The sequence below is a fragment of the Dendropsophus ebraccatus genome, chromosome 4 (genome assembly GCF_027789765.1).
Source record: "Dendropsophus ebraccatus isolate aDenEbr1 chromosome 4, aDenEbr1.pat, whole genome shotgun sequence".
NCBI classification, from domain to species: domain Eukaryota; kingdom Metazoa; phylum Chordata; class Amphibia; order Anura; family Hylidae; genus Dendropsophus; species Dendropsophus ebraccatus.
In genome coordinates this window covers 155,972,940-155,985,506 of record NC_091457.1, presented here as the reverse complement: position 1 = coordinate 155,985,506, position 12,567 = coordinate 155,972,940, and positions in this window count along the sequence as shown.

Below are 12,567 nucleotides of genomic sequence, written 5' to 3'. Positions count from 1 at the left end.
CTTAAATTTCTCAGGGAGCTGCACTGGGGGTTCAGGAGCCTGCGGGGGGGGGGGGGGGGGGGGGGGGGTCAGAGACATCTGCCTGGGCAAGGACTCTTGTTCCTGCACACGCTCAGCAAGGGTCTGAACCAACGTATTCAAAACCTGCATCAGGGTCACCAGAGTGTTCATAGGGTCCATGATGCAAATACGCCGGACGTAGGTAGGGAACAGAACGAGACAGGGAGCCCTAACCACTAGAACCCACCTTCTGACCCTACCTACTTGCCTCAACGGCCCTAAACGGCCTTGGACAACCACGGTGTCAGTCCCTGTCCTACACCAGGTGATACACAAAACAAGACAGATGAAACAAACACAATAATGCAAAGTGTACGGTCCGGGTCAGCAACGGCGGTCAGCGAGGTACAAAAACGTAAGGCAGAAGAAGAGTCAGAGACAGGCAAGGAGGTCAGGGCAGGCAGCAGACAAAGCAGGTTGGAAGATCAAGCAATAGGTCAGGCAACAGAAGTAACAGAACCAGGAGAGCTGAAGTGCTTAGCTGAGTAACACTCAATAGCCAGCAGGGAAATGAAGAGCCTGCTGCTTTTTTATCTGGAATCAGGGACTGGGTCCAGCACTTGATTTGATCAGCCCTGATCCCAGCACCCAGCTCTGCTGGACAGGTCTTATAAGGAGTAACCCCTGCACTGCCAGAGTGTAACAGGCAATGCGGGTGTGGCTGGGAAACTAAGACAGCATTCAGACAGGACTGCAAACAAAAAACAACCAGAGGCTCAGCGCTTCCTCGGTCGCCCAGCACGGACCGAGGAGCGCAAAGTCACATTCCTGACAATCGGGAGCTAGGAGCAGCGCAGACAATTGGGAAAGGTGTCACAATGAGTGGCGGATCTGTGAGTTCACCTATATACTTTTTCTGTATGTCATTTTTTATGGGATCGCTGAAGTTTCCCTTTAAGCCTGAATAATCTCTCAAATTGCATCTTCAATTCTTAGTTATATTAGACTAATACTATTCTTCCACAAGTAATACATGTCACTGCATTGTGCATCCCGTCTTGTCTTACCGTAGTGAGCGCACCGGTAATGTTTAATCTGACAATGAGCCGGCTGGTGGAACATGAGATGCATAAACACAGCAGCACAGCCAACCACAGATAGCTGAGAATTGTTATGATACATAATGTTTTATTGATTTTACTGTTTAAAAAGTGAAATGTAGCAGCCTCCAGTCTTGTAAAAGTCATAATTGCCCGATTGTTAGTGTTTTGTGAAAGCTAACAGGAGCCTCCAAAGCCTCTTCATGGCATAAACTGCACAATTATATACAAATTGGAATATGGCAACTGTGTCATGAGACCGAAAAATCGAAAGATTCTCAAATCTTAGCTTTATATTGGATCATATGCTATTCTAGTGAAGGTTTGAGCATTATACATCCAGGTCACTATTTACAATGGGGAAAATATTTTGATATTGTCTAATAATCCATTAAAAGAATCTGTCAAACTCCTAGTTATCTGGTTTGTTCATTATATGTCAAAATGTACTTCATGTTAGTAATGTTAGCAGTAAGTTTGGGTCAATACATTCACACTTGGTTTTGTAAAAACTAAAATTTAACTTTTTTTTTGCTGGTTTTAAATGATCTGCTTGTAATAAAGATAGTGGCGCAACACAAATGAGCTAATAACTCACATTCACAATAAGACTACTTTATTTTTGCATTATTTGGTCATTTTACTTCTTAGGATGTTTTTATAGGGCTTAGAAGTTTAGCAGCAATTTTTTTTCTTCAAATTTTGCATGCTGTAACGGGAGTGAGTATCAGGTACACTAACAGGGGTGACGATCAGGTGCAGTAATGGGAGCAGCTTTTAGGAACAGTATCGGGGCGACAATCAGGTACATGGGGGGCAGGGGTGACCGTCAAATATAGCAACAGGGGATAGGGGCAACAATCAGATACAGCAACAGGGGCAGCAATTGGGTAGGAAGGGGTTAATTGGTGTTAATACAGTGTTTTTATCCTACCGTACCGCTGAACTGTTCACTAGAGATGAGTGAATACTAAAATACTTGGGTGCTTGATACTCGAGACAAATATTTCCCAATGCTCGGGTGCTTGTTTTGAGTAACGAAACGAAGTCAATGGGAAAGGCATGGATGCCTCTGGGGCTGGCTAATCGCAACATTAAGCCAAATTATGGGCAACAGCTAGGTGGTGGCCCTCAATACAATTTTGATGACCCAGACCAAGATGGGCAAGAATATATGTGTAACTATGCACAGGACACAGTGAGGATAGGTATAGCTAAACAACAGATCCAAGCCAGCCAAGGTAATGTCAGCAACAGGACAAATTGATTACTGACAGCTGCACTACACGTTTAAGCCAGCAGCCAAGAGTAGCAAAAAAAAAAAAATATATATATATATATTTTCAAAATTTTAAGCCCTTAGAACGACTGTTGGGTTCTTCGTGTCAAATTCAAGTTTAAACGCCCACTAATTCCTTGCCTAACACGGTTCCTGACAGACAGCAGCTCTCTCCCTAATCTCTTCAAGCCTGACGCGAGCACACCGGGACCTAATTCTTATATGCCCAGGTCAGCTGATCTGGCCAGCCAATCGCTGCTATCGACATGTAGGGTTCCTACGTGATGCTACGAGCTTCCAAAGACTCTCCTGCATGATGATTGGTTAAAAAAAAAGCCGCCAAACATGCAGGAAGAGGAAGATGCCATTGTCTCGACTATCGCGAGATGCTCGTCCGAGTAACGAGTACCATCAAAGTACCCTAATACTCGAACGAGTACCAAGCTTGGACAAGCACGTTAGCTCACCTCTACTGTTCACCACTCCTGGCTCTGATCTTCTTTAGCACACAACAGAGCAGATCAGAGTCCGAAGGGCTGTCAAAAGGCAACCCCTCCTTTTAGTTTCCATTGAGATTGTGCCATCTGTAATGACAGACCAACGACAGTGATCCCTGGCAGAGACTAGCAGTGATAGGTCCCTGGCTTTCACAAGCTACACTGTTTTTGTAACCCTCGAAGGGGTAGCTAGCTATATGACACTGTTCATGAAACTCCTGAAGTCAACAGGAGCTACATAAGCTGTGCAAACTTTTTACTGTACTCAGCTTCCCAACCGCTTTGAGCACCGGCAATCAGGAAGGGATTGCGGGACTTCAATCTGTAGGGTCGGGTCCCAGAGATAAAATATTAGAGTTGAACAAACCGAATCTTACGAACTGAGATTTGTTCTGAACTTTGCAAAAAGTTCGGTATGAGGTTGCAAAGATGGCGGCTGCACAATTTAATATACATAAAAAAATAAATAAAAACGGTATGCATCTCTCAATGCCCCTCAATGTCCTTCTCTGGGTCTCTGGTGTCCCCCACTGATCATAGCTGCCTCCAGCCTACTCAGCCAAAGACTGACTGAGATGGAACAGATGACTTGACTCTTGTCTTGAGAGTGACAGCCCGCTCAGCCAATCACTGGTTTTGGCGATGTCCTATCTCAGTCAGCTGAGATACATGTACTGATCTGTAGAAAATGTGCATCAATTTTTTTAAAAACTATAGGGAGTCTTTAGAAGAAACGGAACGAGATACATTTATAATATTTCTTATGAACCATGAGACATATTGTGTCGGAGTTGCGCAGGTCTCTCGCTGTTTGTAAAACCAACCACATAAATTCTCCCTGTACCATAATTACCTGTGGCAGATCTGTCTTTTAATCCACAAATGTGCATTTTTTGATCATTTCGAGGATGATTTAACAAAATAAGCTTTGCAAGTGTCTAATGAAGCACATGACAAGCTCCATATACATCCGGCGTTACGTTCTGCTCACATCTACAGAATAATTACTCACTTTATATGCTTTGATTGTAACCCCCGAGGCTTCCCGCAAATTATTACCTCTTAATAACCCTGACATAGGACTTGTTTACCAGTGACAGGTAAAATTAACTGGAGTGCATGTTCGCCCCAGAGAAATAAAATTAGGAGCTCAGCAGTTTCCCTGCCATGGAAATCATCAGATGTGGCGAGGGAAAATAATCAGGATTTGTGCTTGAATATAAACACTATAATGATATATCTATACCACCACAGTCTAATAGTCTGGCACTCCCCTACTGCTTAGGAAAAAGAAGGTTATTATTAGCTGTCAATTGTATAGGAGTAAGGTTTAACCCCTTAGTGACCAATTAAATATTTACCTTATTGTCTAGTTTTATTTTTATTTTTTTTATATGGCAATATAAGTGTCATTGCTTATATTATTATTATTTTTATTATTATTATTATTATTATTATTATTATTATTATTATTATTATTATTATTATTATTATTATTATTATTATTATTATTTCAACATAGCCATATAAAGACTTGTTTTTTGTTTGTTTTGTGGAACTAGTTCAGCTTTTTAATGGAATTCTTTGGGGGTTCCTAATACGTACTAATTAAATTTGTGGGAGAAAATAAAATGAAATTATTATTATTATTATTATTATTATTATTATTATTATTATTATTATTATTATTATTATTATTATATATTTTTTTTACTTTAAATTGAAACCATTCAAATATTATTATACTGTAATCTTACTCTCTGAGTACAATTACAGTGATATTAAAAGTATTTTGTTTCTACTCTTTTTTTGTTAAAGTTTAGTAGTCTTTCATCTGTAGGTATAGTTTTTGTTAGTATAATTTTCTAACATTTTTTTCTCAACTTTTTGTTTGCTATCTTTACCCTTTGTTTTTTTTACAAGGTAGATTAACATTGTTTTTCTTTACTTATTATTTTTAAACTCAACTATTGCCAGAAAGTTACACAGATTTGTTAATCTAATGTCTTTCAGTACTTATCCGCTGCTGTATGTCCTGCAGGAAGTGGTATATTCTTTCCAGTCTGACACACTGCTCTCTGCTGCCACCTCTGTCCAAGTCAGGAACCATCCAGAGCAGTAGAAAATCTCTATAGAAAACCTCTTCTTCCCTGGACAGTCCCTGGCATGGACAGAGGTGGCAGCAGAAAACCCTGTGTCAAGCTGGAAAGAAAATTCAATTTCCTGCAGCACATACAGTAGCTGATAAGTACTGGAAAGTTTACTGAGGTTTTTTTGTATTTAATTTTGGGGTGCAGGCATTTTGGGCTTTAATACTCAGTCCCTTTTATTTTTTTTAGATACCGTTTTGATTCTCTAACTTATCCACTTAATATTATTTTGGACATGTTGTATGTTACGTTGGTGGTAAATGTCGGGTGCTACACTATGCGTGTCAGGAACTCACCTGCCCTGGGTTCTGCGTCATCCTCCTCTAGCTTGGCTTCAGCAGACGGCACTAGGACACATAGCCACCCCCGGAACCGAGTGACATCGTGGAGACCTGACGGCATCCATGGCAACCAGGGACGACGTGGCCCTGCGTCACGAAACAGAGCCTCCCAGGAGGTGCAGCTGTATAGCATTGCACTCAGGCTGATGGGCAGATCGCTCCGCCCCTGAGCCTGCAGGGCTTCAGCTGCAGTGTCACTGGAATCAGGAGGCCGGACTAATAGTGTTCTGGTCCAGGCTCCTGGTCCATTATAAATGTAGTGATTGCCAGACCTCATTGCTGGCTATTAAGTTCACTCATGCTAAGCTTGTCCCTTCTGTGATTATACTCTTTCCCTGACCTCACCCATTTTTTCCGCCTTTGTTGTCTGCCGCCTGCCCTGACCTTTGCGCCTGTCCTTGACTACTCTTTGCCTGAAAATTTTGTACTTTTGCTGCCCGCCGTTACTGACCCGGATTGTTTACCCTGATTTATTGTGTTTGTATGTCTGTTTCTGTTTTGTGTTTTGCACCCCTAGCAGTGTAGGGAACGTCACCGTGGTTGCCCGTAGTCGCCTAAGGCTGTCTTGGGACAATTAGGCAGGGTCAGGGGGTGGTATCAGTCAGGGACCAGTGTCTGTCTTTTGTCTGGTCCACTGGTTGTCGTGACAATGCACTTGTATCATAAAAAATGCAATTTAGTAAAATTCAAAGTTTTCTTCTGGTATAACATTTAAAAAACAATTACTTTTTTCTAACATCCTTTTATTTCTTTAGGATGTTAGATAGCTTAAAAATTTAGTAAGGAATTTGCAAGTTGAACTGACTGACCAATTGCAGCAATCCCCGGTTTCGTGACTACTTTGATTGGTCCCTAGGCATCTTCTAGTCGCTGGCTGCTGTTACTGTCAGGCAAAAAAAAATATAAAGAATTAGCAAGTAAAACTGGTGTGGCCTAGTGTTTCTGTGCCCTAGGTCTGTGACGGCTCTCCTTCCTTCCTCCCCACCCTCCTTATCATTAGAAACACCCCCAGGCAGAATTTCTCCTATTTATAAACTGCACCTGTGCTATAGCGACACGTGTGCACTGTTTAGATGAGCGATGAATATAAATCCTGCCCGGGGGTGTAACTAATGATAAGTAGGGTAGGGAGGAAGGAAGAAGAGGCGTCACAGACCTCGGGCACAGACACTCTAGGCCACACCTGTTTGACTCTCCTGCAAAAGGATTATTTGCTCTACCAAAGGCATCGGGCTCATTTGAAACACGACCGGTAAGGATTTACTCGCAAATCCTCAACCACAAAATGATGTCCGTATTTCGTTTTTATTTTACTGTATTCTTTTTACTATGTGTTTTGGATGGCACAAAGTAGCCAATAATAGGGCACTGCCCGAACATTCTTTCCTAATGGATATCACCTGCATTTGTTCTTCTTCATGACCTAATATAACCTCAAGAAACTCAGTACCTCCAAATTTGGGTGTAAACAACAATCCGAGAATTCTGTTTGGCAAAGGCAACAAATTTGACAAATTCTGTTTCTGTATCATCCTCTTATACTACCTGTAGATGTATTTTTCCTCTCCGGTATTTATTCTTGGTCTTCTTCGAGGCTTTGCTCGGATACACATGGATACAGTATTCAGAGCTAAATTCAGAGATTATGATGCAATAATACCCTTTACAGTCTTTTATCTGCAATGTGTGTCAGCTCAGAACCTGATGTATTTATAGTGTTGCCTTGGAGGTGCCCCTGGCTATACTTCTTTCCTGATTATTTGGATTTCTCATTGTTTTTTGCTCTATACAACTGACAAATATTTCTTTTTTTTTCTTTCTCCAGAACCTGTAAAATGGGATCTAATCAATACAACACAATAGAAATCCACTATATGAAGGAGAGTAAAGGCAAGGGCAAGAGAAATAGAATTGTTAAGCCATCCACCTAGGCCAAAATAATGAGGAAGAACAAGCCCAAAGAAACACTTATGATACATGATAAGCGGGTATCGAAAAAAAAAAATATCGTTATATCCTAAAACATAACTGAAGAGTGGTTGATCTTAACTTGACCAGCAGCAATTTTAAATGCAAGTATCACAATTAGACACAGCGTGTTGTGTGTTTCGTGTTGTTGACTCCACACTTCTTCAGATCTAGTAGACCTGCTGAAGTAGGGCGTCAACAAAACAAAACAGGCTGTGCATAATGCATAATTTTTAAATTTTTTTTTACAGATTAGCGAACAAACTTCACAAACACAGATTTATTGCGACCTTTTTGCAAAGTTGTAATGAGTTGTAATGAGCTTGTACAGATGGCAGCTGCACATTTGAATATACATAGAAAAAATGTCCTCCTACAGGTCTCTGGTGTCCCCTGCTAATCGCAGCCACCTCCAGCACACTCAGCCAATAATTTACAGGGACAGGACAGCGCCGTGGCCAGTGATTGGCTGAGCAGGCTTTCAATCTTAAGAGGAGTTGTGACAGTTCGCTCAACCAATCACTGACTGAGACCATACAGCGATGTGGCCAGTGATTGGATGAGCAAGCTGTTACTCTTGTCTCGGGAGTGACAGTCCAAGTCTGCTCAACTAATCACTGGCTGCCGCGCTGTTCCGTCAGTATTGTTTCTATCCCCTGTGGATATCGGGAGTGGCTGCAGTCTGTTACTGCCTTCACAAGAGTTATGCCCCTATTGTATGCACAACTCGCACAGGTGAGAGTTACTGCACTTGTTTTTCTGTCACCCAGTACACAATGATCCTCACCATGGAGCGTTGTCCTTTTGTTTCTGTCCTGATACTGCAGTATTGGCCTGGTAAACATCACTTCATCTTAATTGGAAGGCGGGCACATTCGGGTGTGCCCGCACTCCAGTTAGCCATAGCAGACAATATAAAGTATGGCCGGGAGTCATACTTTACATTGTCTGCACAGTCTAGTGCACTCGCTGAGTAGCGGCCTCACAAAATAGACATGGCAGTTTTCTATGCAGCCGCATGGAATCCCGGCATTAGTCTATACAGTGTGTAAATACTATGGCTGGGATTCCATAGGGGTTAACGCGATGGGCCACTGTGATTAAACTGTGGCTGTTATAGCAAATCTGCAACAACGAACGATGGTTAATAAAAAAAAAAAAATACATTGTGTGAACTTGGCCTTATTTTATTTCATACATAAACACAAGTTTTTCTAAGAAATTGTTCTTATTGTTTTATAGTTATATTGCATATTTTTCCTGCTTTTAGTTTTTTTTTTTTTAAATAAATTAAAAAGAATCTGGAATTAAGAACAAGAATGGAATTTGGCCGCTTCTCTTAGGGTGTGCATTGTTATTCAGGGGAACAAGGCGGGACTTTTTTTCTTATTTATGATTAATTTTGCACTTTTTTTCAAAACTAATCTCTGTACTGAGATTTCTATAAAAGAGTGCATATGAATATAGATGAATCTAAACAAATGTGTTACAACCTAATACAAAGCTAGGAGCTTCAAGGAAATAAACTACTTTTCTCTCTTGCTTACAAGATGGTTAATGCAGCCTGTGAAATAGTGACTTTTAAAATCCTGCTAACAAGTCTGAAAGCAGAATTGTTAATATGCAGATAAAGTTTACACTGATAGGAGTATTGATCACTCATGGCTTATTCATCAATCACTGACAGAAAGTAGCTGGGCAGCAAAGATTGCAAGTGAAACAATTCAATCCATGTGTTACTTTGTATTACAACTAAAGTCACTGGGTTTTAGAAGTGTGAATGCGCTTGGACACTTTACCTGCATCACAAGCCAGAACAATATGAACTGATGTTGGATATGACAAAAGATTGAAAAGAAATATTCCAACAGAAAGACCAATTTTCTCCTCCCGTCATCTGTAAAACACAAATTTAAAAATCGAAAAGGAGAAAAGAAAAATAAAATGAGAACATATAAAACATCTAACTTTTTTTTTTTTGCCTTGTCGAAAGCTGTGGTGCGGCCTTCATCTTCAGAAAATACTTTTTCATAAGAACATAAGAGCAGTTGAAACTTCAATATTCTGGTGCAATGACAAAAAAAAACCTAGCAGATGACTGCTCCAGTGTCCATAAAAGCAAATTGCTACCGAGCAGTCACCTCTACATTATAAGGCTAGGTTCACACACTGTATAAACAACAGCGCTGTTTGACATGTTCCTGGGGCCAATGTTATCATATTGGCCGCAGAAATATTTTTTAATTTTAACGATTGAAGTCCATGCAATTAACGCCATACATTGTGTGGACAGATTGGGAACGGCCGTTGTTCCTACATTAGCAGCTGCAAATAATTGACAACGGCCATTGTTCCCTATAGAGTTTAATTCAGTGCATTAATTTAAGACAAGAACGGCCATCGTTTGAGTCGCCAACAAAGGCCCATTCTTGTTTTAAAAAATACGCTATGAGAACATAATCAAAATGTGTCCACCGTTACCCTTCATCAGGACTCAGATGTCTCATAGAAATTAACGCCATATAGATGGCGGGGGCACCTTGTGTAGGACAATCTAATGAGTGACAGCTGTTTTTCAACTACTGTTCTTCTACTGACTCAGTAGACTCATCTACACAGCGTTTATGTCCATGTGAATACAAAAGAATAAAGAAGCATAAAATGGTGAGTGCCCTCCAGTTTCTTTTTTCAATCAATTAAGGGTGGTATTACACGGAACGATAATCGGCCGAATTGGCCCGATTCGGCCGATTATCGCTCCGTGTAATAAATGCAACGATCAGCCGATGACAACGATCATCGGCTGATCGTTGATATAGGTTAGAACCTATTTTCGTCGGGCGCCGACCGCGCACCGCTGCGTGTAATAGCGGTGCGTGGCCGGCGACTAACAATATACATTACCCATCCACGTTCCAGGGCTGCTCCTGCCGTCCGCTTCTCCCTGCGTCCCGCGCGCGCTCTAGCGTCACAGAGGCCTGTCAGCTGGTAGGCCGCTCAGCCAATCACAGGCCGCGGCAGTCCCGGCCTGTGATTGGCTGAGCGGCCTACCAGCTGACAGGCTGCTGTGACGCTAGAGAGCGCGCGGGACCCCCAGGAGAAGCGGACGCAGGAGCAGCCCTGGAACGTGGATGGGTAATGTATGCCAGTTTAGCAAGGGCTGCAAGGACATCGGTAACTATGTCCTTGCAGCTCTTGTCAAACGATTATCGGGCCGTGTAATAGGTCCAGTAAACGAGCAACGATCTAGCAGATCGCTGCTCGTTTACAGGTATTATCGGGCCCTGCTCGGCCCGTGTAATACCACCCTAAGTGTACCTGTCAATGATCAAAACTGTTGACAAGTCCTAAAGTTTGTATTTGTAAGGGTAAGAGTCGGGGATGAGGGCAAATTCAAGCATGTTCTAGTCCGATCTTAAGCAATTGAATTTGGAAGTTGGATCCAGGAAAACATGGATACAGCCATAGACCACAGGCTGTATACATGTTTCCCAAGACTCCCTAGGGCTGCATCCAACTTTTTTAGCCACCGGTAATTGAATTGAAGATTGGACTTGAGTTGAATGTTCAGACTCTTTGTGTATAAGATGTGGACGACCCCATAGACCCAGACCGATCAAAACTTTTGATGTCTTTATGTTATATCAAAAGTTTTTATTATTTTTTGTTTTTAAAAGAGATGTATTATCACCTTCCGAGATGTTTGGAGATGTAATTGAGCTGTATTTTTGGTTGTGAGATCTGTAATGGCTTGTACGCGTGTTTTAAACTTTTGTAGATTTTATTGTACAAATTACATTTGTCTAGCGGTCCTTTAACACAATCTGACAAACTCCCGATACCAGAAGTGATCACCCCAGTGATTGGATCTCGTTTACGTAGCCTTTTTTATTGTATGATTAATCGAGCAGCCATTAAACTTTTCACGGGGCAATGTATGGACAATGGTGGTGATTTCAAGTCGATGAACAAGGCATCTCTCATTTGTTGGCTAATCGGTAGCCAGATTGTTGGGAACTACTGTTTGCCAAAAACTTTTTCGACTGATTCGGCAGCTCATGTGAAATGCCCTTAAGTCTTACATCTTTCACATGTTAGACTACTTAAGGCCCTATTCCACGGAACTTTTTTGAACGATTATCGTTCATAAAATCGTTCAAACGACTGCTCGTTAACGATATTTGTTCTGTGGAATAGCTGTAAACGAGCGAACGACAACAGCGAAATCGTCATTGAGTCGTTCGCTATTTTTCTTTAACATGTCAAAAAAAAATCGTTGGTCTTTCAACAATAATTCGCTAATCTTTTCGTTGAATAAAAAATCTTTCAGTCGTTCTTGAAATGTCTACCTACATTTCCCCACGTTTTAAACGATCATGTAACGATGTAACGACCACAAAAAATCGTTACACTGCAGATATCGTTCACTTTCCCACACGTATTATGTGTTATCGTTCGCTTAAAAAAATCGTTAAGTGCTCGTTAACGAGCGGTCGTTGGAGCGAGTCTATGAACGATAATCGTTCTGTGAAATAGGGCTATTAGATTACTTTTAGATAGCAATCATCAAGCAACCAGAGATGGTCTATTGATTCCAATGCAGAAAACAGCAAACCTTCTTGTGGAGAGTAAAGATGAGTGGAACTTTAGGACTTTCCGTCCAAAAGCCTCTCACTCCAGTGCGATGCCTGTGATCCCCGGTACATAGTTGCGCTACCGGGAATCTGCGGCCGGGATCTTCCAGGGAATTCAAGATGCATTCCCTGGAAATCCAAAACTGAACTGGAGACAAGAGTCATCTCTGAAAGAAAGTGGCCATGTTTTTGTAGCACTGGATAACCCCTTTAAAATCAACAGTTTTTGGATAGTGCTAGTGGCTCAGATCACACCGTGTGAATGTTAGGCCACAGCTTTATAAATTCTACAGGAAGTTCCTATTTAAACATTATCAGAGCATGAAAAAATTTGGATGAAAATTCCTGGTAAAGGATATGACAGGAGCCAGGACCTTTACTACTGAATAGCAGAACAGTCGGTAATGAGATGGGATCGCCAGATTACAATTCAAGACACCCTCTCCTGGGCATTGAATGGCACCAAAGGGCAATAATGGACTCGAAATAAACAATGCCGCATTTGCTTGCCTTCCTGATTTTCTCATTTCTGATCCAAGGTTAAATTTTTCTACCCAGTTTCACAATAATAAAAAAAAAGTTATTTTCTATGTCAAGT